The following is a 7,145-nucleotide window of genomic DNA, read 5'->3' on the forward strand; positions in this document are numbered from 1 at the left end:
TTGCTAGACAACAATGAACCTACGAGCTATGAAGAAGCGATGGTGGGCCCGGATTCCAATAAATGGCTCGAGGCCATATAATCCGAGAGAGGATCCATGTATGAAAACAAAGTGTAGACTTTGGAAGAACTACTTGATGGTCGTAAGGCTGTTGAGTACAGATGGATTTTAAAAGGAAGACGGACAATGATGGTAAATGTCACCATTAAGAAAGCTCGACTTGTCGTTAAGATGTTTTCTGACAAGTTCAAGGAGTTGACTACGGTGAGATTTTCTCACTCGTAGCGATGCTAAGAGTCTGTTAGAATTATGTTAGCGATCACTGCATTATTTATGAAATCTTGCAGATAGGATGTCAAAACATAGTTTCCTCGACTATTTTCTGAGGAAAGGTTGTATGTGATACAACCGAAAGGTTTTGTCAATCCTGAAAAGATGCTAATAAGTATGCAAAGCTCCAGCTATCCTTCTGAGGACTGGAGTAAGCATCTCGGAGTTGGAATGTACGCTTTGATGAGATGATCAAAGATTTTGGGTTTATATAAAGTTTATGAGAAACTTGTATTTCCAAAGAAGTGAGTGGGAGCACTATAGAATTTCTGATGAGTATATGTTGTTGACACATTGTTGATCAGAAATGATGTAGAATTTCTGGAAAGCATATAGGGTTATTTGGAAAGTGTTTTCAATGGAAAGCCTGGATTAAGCTACTTGAACATTGAGCATCAAGATCTATAAGGATAGATCAAAACGCTTAATAGTACTTTCAAATGAGCACATGCCTTGACGTGATCTTGAAGGTGTTCAAGATGGATCAGTCAAAGAAGGAGTTCTTGCCTGAGTTGTAAGGTATGAAGTTAAGACTTAAAGCTCGACCGTGGCAGAATAGAGAGAAAGGACGAAGGTCGTCCCCTATGCTTAAGACATAGGCTCTACAGTATGCTATGCTGTGTACCGCACCTGAAGTGTGCCTTGCCATGAGTCAGTCAAGGGGTACAAGAGTGATCCATGAATGGATCACAGGACAGCGGTCAAAGTTATCCTTAGTAACTAGTGGACTAAGGAATTTTCTCGATTATGGAGGTGGTAAAAGAGTTTGTCGTAAAGGGTTACGTCGATGCAAGCTTAACACCTATCCGGATAGCTCTGAGTAGAGATGCCGGATATGTATAATGGAGCAACAATTTGGAATAGCTCCAAGTAGAACAGTTATTTGGAATAGCTCCAAATAGAGCGTGGTAGCTACATCTAGGAGATGACATAGAGATTTGTAAAGCACACACGGATCTGAAAGGTTCGGACCCGTTGACTAAAACCTCTCTCACAAGCAACATGATCAAACCTAAAACTCATTGAGTGTTAATCACATAGTGATGTGAACTAGAATACTGACTCTAGTAAACTCTTGGGTGTTAGTCACATGGCGATGTGACCTGTGAGTGTTAATCACATGGCGATGTGAACTAGATTATTGACTCTAGTGCAAGTGGGAGACTGTTGGAAATATGCCCTAGAGGCAATAATAAATTAGTTATTATTATATTTCCTTGTTCATGATAATTGTCTTTATTCATGCTATAACTGTATTATCCGGAAATCGTAATACACGTGTGAATACATAGACCATAATATGTCCCTAGTAAGCCTCTAGTTGACTAGCTCGTTGATCAAATAGATGGTTACGGTTTCCTAACCATGGACATTGGATTTCGTTGATAACGGGATCACATCATTAGGAGAATGATGTGATGGACAAGACCCAATCCTAAGCCTAGCACAAAGATCGTACAGTTCGTATGCTAAAGCTTTTCTAATGTCAAGTATCATTTCCTTAGACCATGAGATTGTGCAACTCCCGGATACCGTAGGAGTGCTTTGGGTGTATCAAACGTCACAACGTAACTGGGTGACTATAAAGGTGCATTACAGGTATCTCTGAAAGTGTCTGTTGGGTTGGCACGAATCGAGACTGGGATTTGTCACTCCGTGTAAACGGAGAGGTATCTCTGGGCCCACTCGGTAGGACATCATCATATGCGCAATGTGACCAAGGAGTTGATCACGGGATGATGTGTTACGGAACGAGTAAAGAGACTTGCCGGTAACGAGATTGAACAAGGTATAAGGATACCGACGATCGAATCTCGGGCAAGTAACATACCGCTAGACAAAGGGAATTGTATACGGGATTGATTAAGTCCTTGACATCGTGGTTCATCCGATGAGAACATCGTGGAACATGTGGGAGCCATCATGGGTATCCAGATCCCGCTGTTGGTTATTGACCGGAGAACGTCTCGGTCATGTCTGCATGCTTCCCGAACCCGTAGGGTCTACACACTTAAGGTTCGGTGACGCTAGGGTTATAGAGATATTAGTATGCGGTAACCCGAAAGTTGTTCGGAGTCCCGGATGAGATCCCGGACGTCACGAGGAGTTCCGGAATGGTCCGGAGGTAAAGAATTATATATAGGAAGTGCTATTTCGGCCATCGGGACAAGTTTCGGGGTCATCGGTATTGTACCGGGACCACCGGAAGGGTCCCGGGGGCCCACCGGGTGGGGCCACCTGCCCCGGGGGGCCACATGGGCTGTAGGGGGTGTGCCTTGGCCTATATGGGCCAAGGGCACCAGCCCCAAGAGGCCCATGCGCCAAGAGATGGGAAAAGAGGAGAGTCCTAAAAGGGGAAGGCACCTCCGAGGTGCCTTGGGGAGGATGGACTCCTCCCCACCCTTGGACGCACCCTTCCTTGGAGGAAGGGGCAAGGGCTGCGCCTCCCCCTCTCCCTTGGGCCTATATATAGTGGGGAAAAGGAGGAGCAAACTAATCTAAGGCCTGGCGCCTCCCTCTCCCTCCCGTGACACATCTACCTCCTCCCGCAGCGCTTAACGAAGCCCTGTTGGAATCCCGCTACTTCCACCACGCCGTCGTGCTGTTGGATCTCCATCAACCTCTCCCTCTCTCCTTGCTGGATCAAGGCATGGGAGACGCCACCGGGCTGTACGTGTGTTGAACGCGGAGGTGCCGTGCGTTCGGCACTTGATCATCGGTGATTTGAATCACGACGAGTACGACTCCATCAACCCCGTTCACTTGAACGCTTCCGCTTAGCGATCTACAAGGGTATGTAGATGCACTCTCCTTCCCCTCGTTGCTAGTCTCTCCATAGATTGATCTTGGTGATGCGTAGAAAATTTTGAATTTCTGCTAAGTTACCCAACATATGTGGTGCATTACCGAGAGGGCCCAGAGATACTTCTCCGACAATCGGAGTGACAAATCCTAATCTCGAAATACGCCAACCCAACATGTACCTTTGGAGACACCTGTAGAGCTCCTTTATAATCACCCAGTTACGTTGTGACGTTTGGTAGCACACAAAGTGTTCCTCCGGCAAACGGGAGTTGCATAATCTCATAGTCATAGGAACATGTATAAGTCATGAAGAAAGCAATAGCAACATACTAAACGATCGGGTGCTAAGCTAATGGAATGGGTCATGTCAATCACATCATTCTCCTAATGATGTGATCCCGTTAATCAAATAACAACTCTTTTGTTTATGGTTAGGAAACATAACCATCTTCGATTAACGAGCTAGTCAAGTAGAGGCATACTAGTGACACTCTGTTTGTCTATGTATTCACACATGTATTATGTTTCCGGTTAATACAATTCTAGCATGAATAATAAACATTTATCATGATATAAGGAAATAAATAATAACTTTATTATTGCCTCTAGGGCATATTTCCTTCACCGTAATACATCATTCCGCAACTAACTCATTTAGTTGCAATGCTTGCAAGGCTTAAGTGATGTGCATTACCGAGAGGGCCCAGAGATACCTCTCCGACAATCGGAGTGACAAATCCTAATCTCGAAATACGCCAACCCAACAAGTACCTTTGGAGAGACCTATAAAGCACCTTTATAATCACCCAGTTACGTTGTGACGTTTGGTAGCACACAAAGTGTTCCTCCGATAAACGGGAGTTGCATAATCTCATAGTCATAGGAACATGTATAAGTCATGAAGAAAGAAATAGCAACATACTAAACGATCGGGTGCTAAGCTAATGGAATGGGTCATGTTAATCACATCATTCTCCTAATGATGTGATCCCGTTAATCAAATGACAACTCATGTCTATGGTTAGGAAACATAACCATCTTCGATCAACGAGCTAGTCAAGTAGAGGCATACTAGTGACACTCTGTTTGTCTATGTATTCACACATGTATTATGTTTCTGGTTAATACAATTCTAGCATGAATAATAAAAATTTATCATGATATAAGGAAATAAATAATAACTTTATTATTGCCTCTAGGGCATATTTCCTTCATAGAGTACACTATAATATAACGTATATTCAAAATACTTCTGTCGACCTTGCCAGCCTTCTCATCTACCAAGTATCTAGGGTAGTTCTGCTTCAGTGACCGTTCCCCTCATTAGAGAAGCACTTAGTCTTGGGTTTGGGTTCAACCTTGGGTTTCTTCACTAGAGCAGCAACTGATTTGCTGTTTCATGAAGTATCCCTTCTTTCCCTTGCCCTTCTTGAAACTAGTGGTTTAACCATCAACAATTGATGCTCCTACTTGATTTCTACTTTCGCGGTGTCAAACATCGCGAGTTGCTCAAGGATCATCATGTCTATCCCTGATATGTTATAGTTCATCACGAAGGTCCAATAGTTTGGTGGCAGTGACTATGGAGAACCATCACTATCTCATCTGGAAGATTAACTCCCACTCGATTCAAGCGATTGTAGTACTCACACAATCTGAGCACATGCTCAACGATTGAGCTTTTCTCCCTTAGTTTGCAGGCTTAAGAAACTTGTCAGAGGTCTCATACCTCTTGACGTGGGCACTAGTCTGAAATCCCAATTTCAGTCTTTGGAACATCTCATATGTTCTGCGACATTTCAAAAATGTATTTGGTGCCACAATTCTAAACCGTTAGCATTACGCATTGAACTATCACGTAGTCATCAAAACGTGTATGTCAGATGTTTCCCAACATCTACAGACGACGCTCGAGGTTCAACACACTGAGCGGTGCATTAAAGACATAGCCCTTCTGTGCAGCAATGAGGACAATCCTCAGTTCACGGACCCAGTCCATATAATTGCTACTGTCAACTCTCAACTAAATTTTTCTCTAGGAACATATCTTAAACAGTAGAACTAAATTGTAAGCTACGACATAATTTGCAAAGACCTTTTGATTATGTTCATGATAATTAAGTTCATCTGATTATTTAATGAACTCCCACTTAGATAGACATCCCTCTAGTCATCTAAGTGATACATGATCCGAGTCAACTAGGCCATGTCCGATCATCACGTGAGACGGACTAGTCATCATCGATGAACATCTTCATGTTGATCGTATCTACTATACGACTCATGTTCGACCTTTCGGTCTCTTGTGTTTCGAGGCCATGTCTGTACATGCTAGGCTCGTCAAGTCAACCTAAGTGTTTTGCATGTGTAAATCTGGCTTACACCCGTTGTGTGCGAACGTTAGAATCTATGACACCCGATCATCACGTGGTGCTTCGAAACAACAAACCTTCGCAACGGTGCACAGTTAGGGGGAACACTTTCTTGAAATTTTAGCAAGGGATTATCTTATTTATGCTACCGTCGTTCTAAGCAAATAAGATGTAAACATGACAAACATCACATGAAAATCATAAAGTGACATGATATGGCCAATATCATCTTGCGCCTTTTGATCTCCATCTTCGAGGCACGGCATGAACACCATCGTCACCAGCATGACACCATGATCTCCATCATCATGATCTCCAACTATCATCATGATCTTCATGAAGTTGCCTCGCCAACTATTACTTCTAGTACTATGGCTAATGGTTAGCAATAAAGTAAAGTAATTACATGGCGTTTTCATTGACACGCAGGTCATAAATAAATTAAGACAACTCCTATGGCTCCTGCCGGTTGTCATACTCATCGACATGCAAGTCGTGATTCCTATTACAAGAACATGATCAATCTCATACATCACATATATCATTCATCACATCCTTTTGGCCATATCACATCACATAGCATACCATGCAAAAACAAGTTAGACGTCCTCTAATTGTTGTTGCATGTTTTACGTGGCTGCTATGGGTTTCTAGCAAGAACGTTTCTTACCTACGCAAAAGCCACAACGGTGATATGCCAATTGCTATTTACCCTTCATAAGGACCCTCTTCATCGAATCCGATCCGACTAAAGTGGGAGAGATAGACACCCGCTAGCCACCTTATGCATCAAGTGCATGTCAGTCGGTGAAACCTGTCTCACGTAAGTGTACGTGTAAGGTCGGTCTGGGCCGCTTCATCCCACAATGCCACCGAATCAAGATAAGACTAGTAATGGCAAGCAAATTGAACAAACATCGCCCACAACTACTTTGTGTTCAACTCGTGCATAGAATCTACGCATAGACCTAGCTCATGATGTCACTGTTGGGGAACGTAGCAATAATTCAAAAATTTCCTACGTGTCACCAAGATCAATCTAGGAGATGCTAGCAACGAGAGAGAGGGAGTGCATCTTCATACCCTTGAAGATCGCTAAGCGGAAGCGTTACAAGAACGTGGTTGATGGAGTCGTACTCGCGGCGATTCAAATCGCGAAGATCCGATCTAGCGCCGAACGGACGGCGCCTCCGCGTTCAACACACATACAGCCCGGGGACGTCTCCTCCTTCTTGATCCAGCAAGAGGTGAAGAAGAAGTTGAGGGAGAACTCTGACAGCACGACGGCGTGGTGGTGGAGTTTGTGGTATTCCTGCAGGGCTTCGCCAAGCTCTACGGAGGAGAAGGAAGAGTTGGAGGAGGGAGGGGCTGCGCCAGGGAAGGGGTGCGGCTGCCCTCTCTCACCCTCACTATATATAGGGGTAAGGGGTGGAGGAGGCACCCTAGGGTTCCCTAGGGGAGGGGCGGCCGCCATAGGGGAAACCCTAGATGGGTTTGGGCGCCCCCACCCCTAGGAAACTTGCCCCCCAAGCCGGGAGGGGTGGCTGCCCTAGGGGAGGCGCCCCCACCTCTCCAAGTTACGTGAGATGGGGTGGGAGGGGTGCTCAGCCCCTTAGTGGGCTGATGTGCCCCCTCCCC

The sequence above is a fragment of the Triticum urartu genome, chromosome 5 (assembly GCF_003073215.2).
Source record: "Triticum urartu cultivar G1812 chromosome 5, Tu2.1, whole genome shotgun sequence".
Taxonomy (NCBI): Eukaryota; Viridiplantae; Streptophyta; class Magnoliopsida; order Poales; family Poaceae; genus Triticum; species Triticum urartu.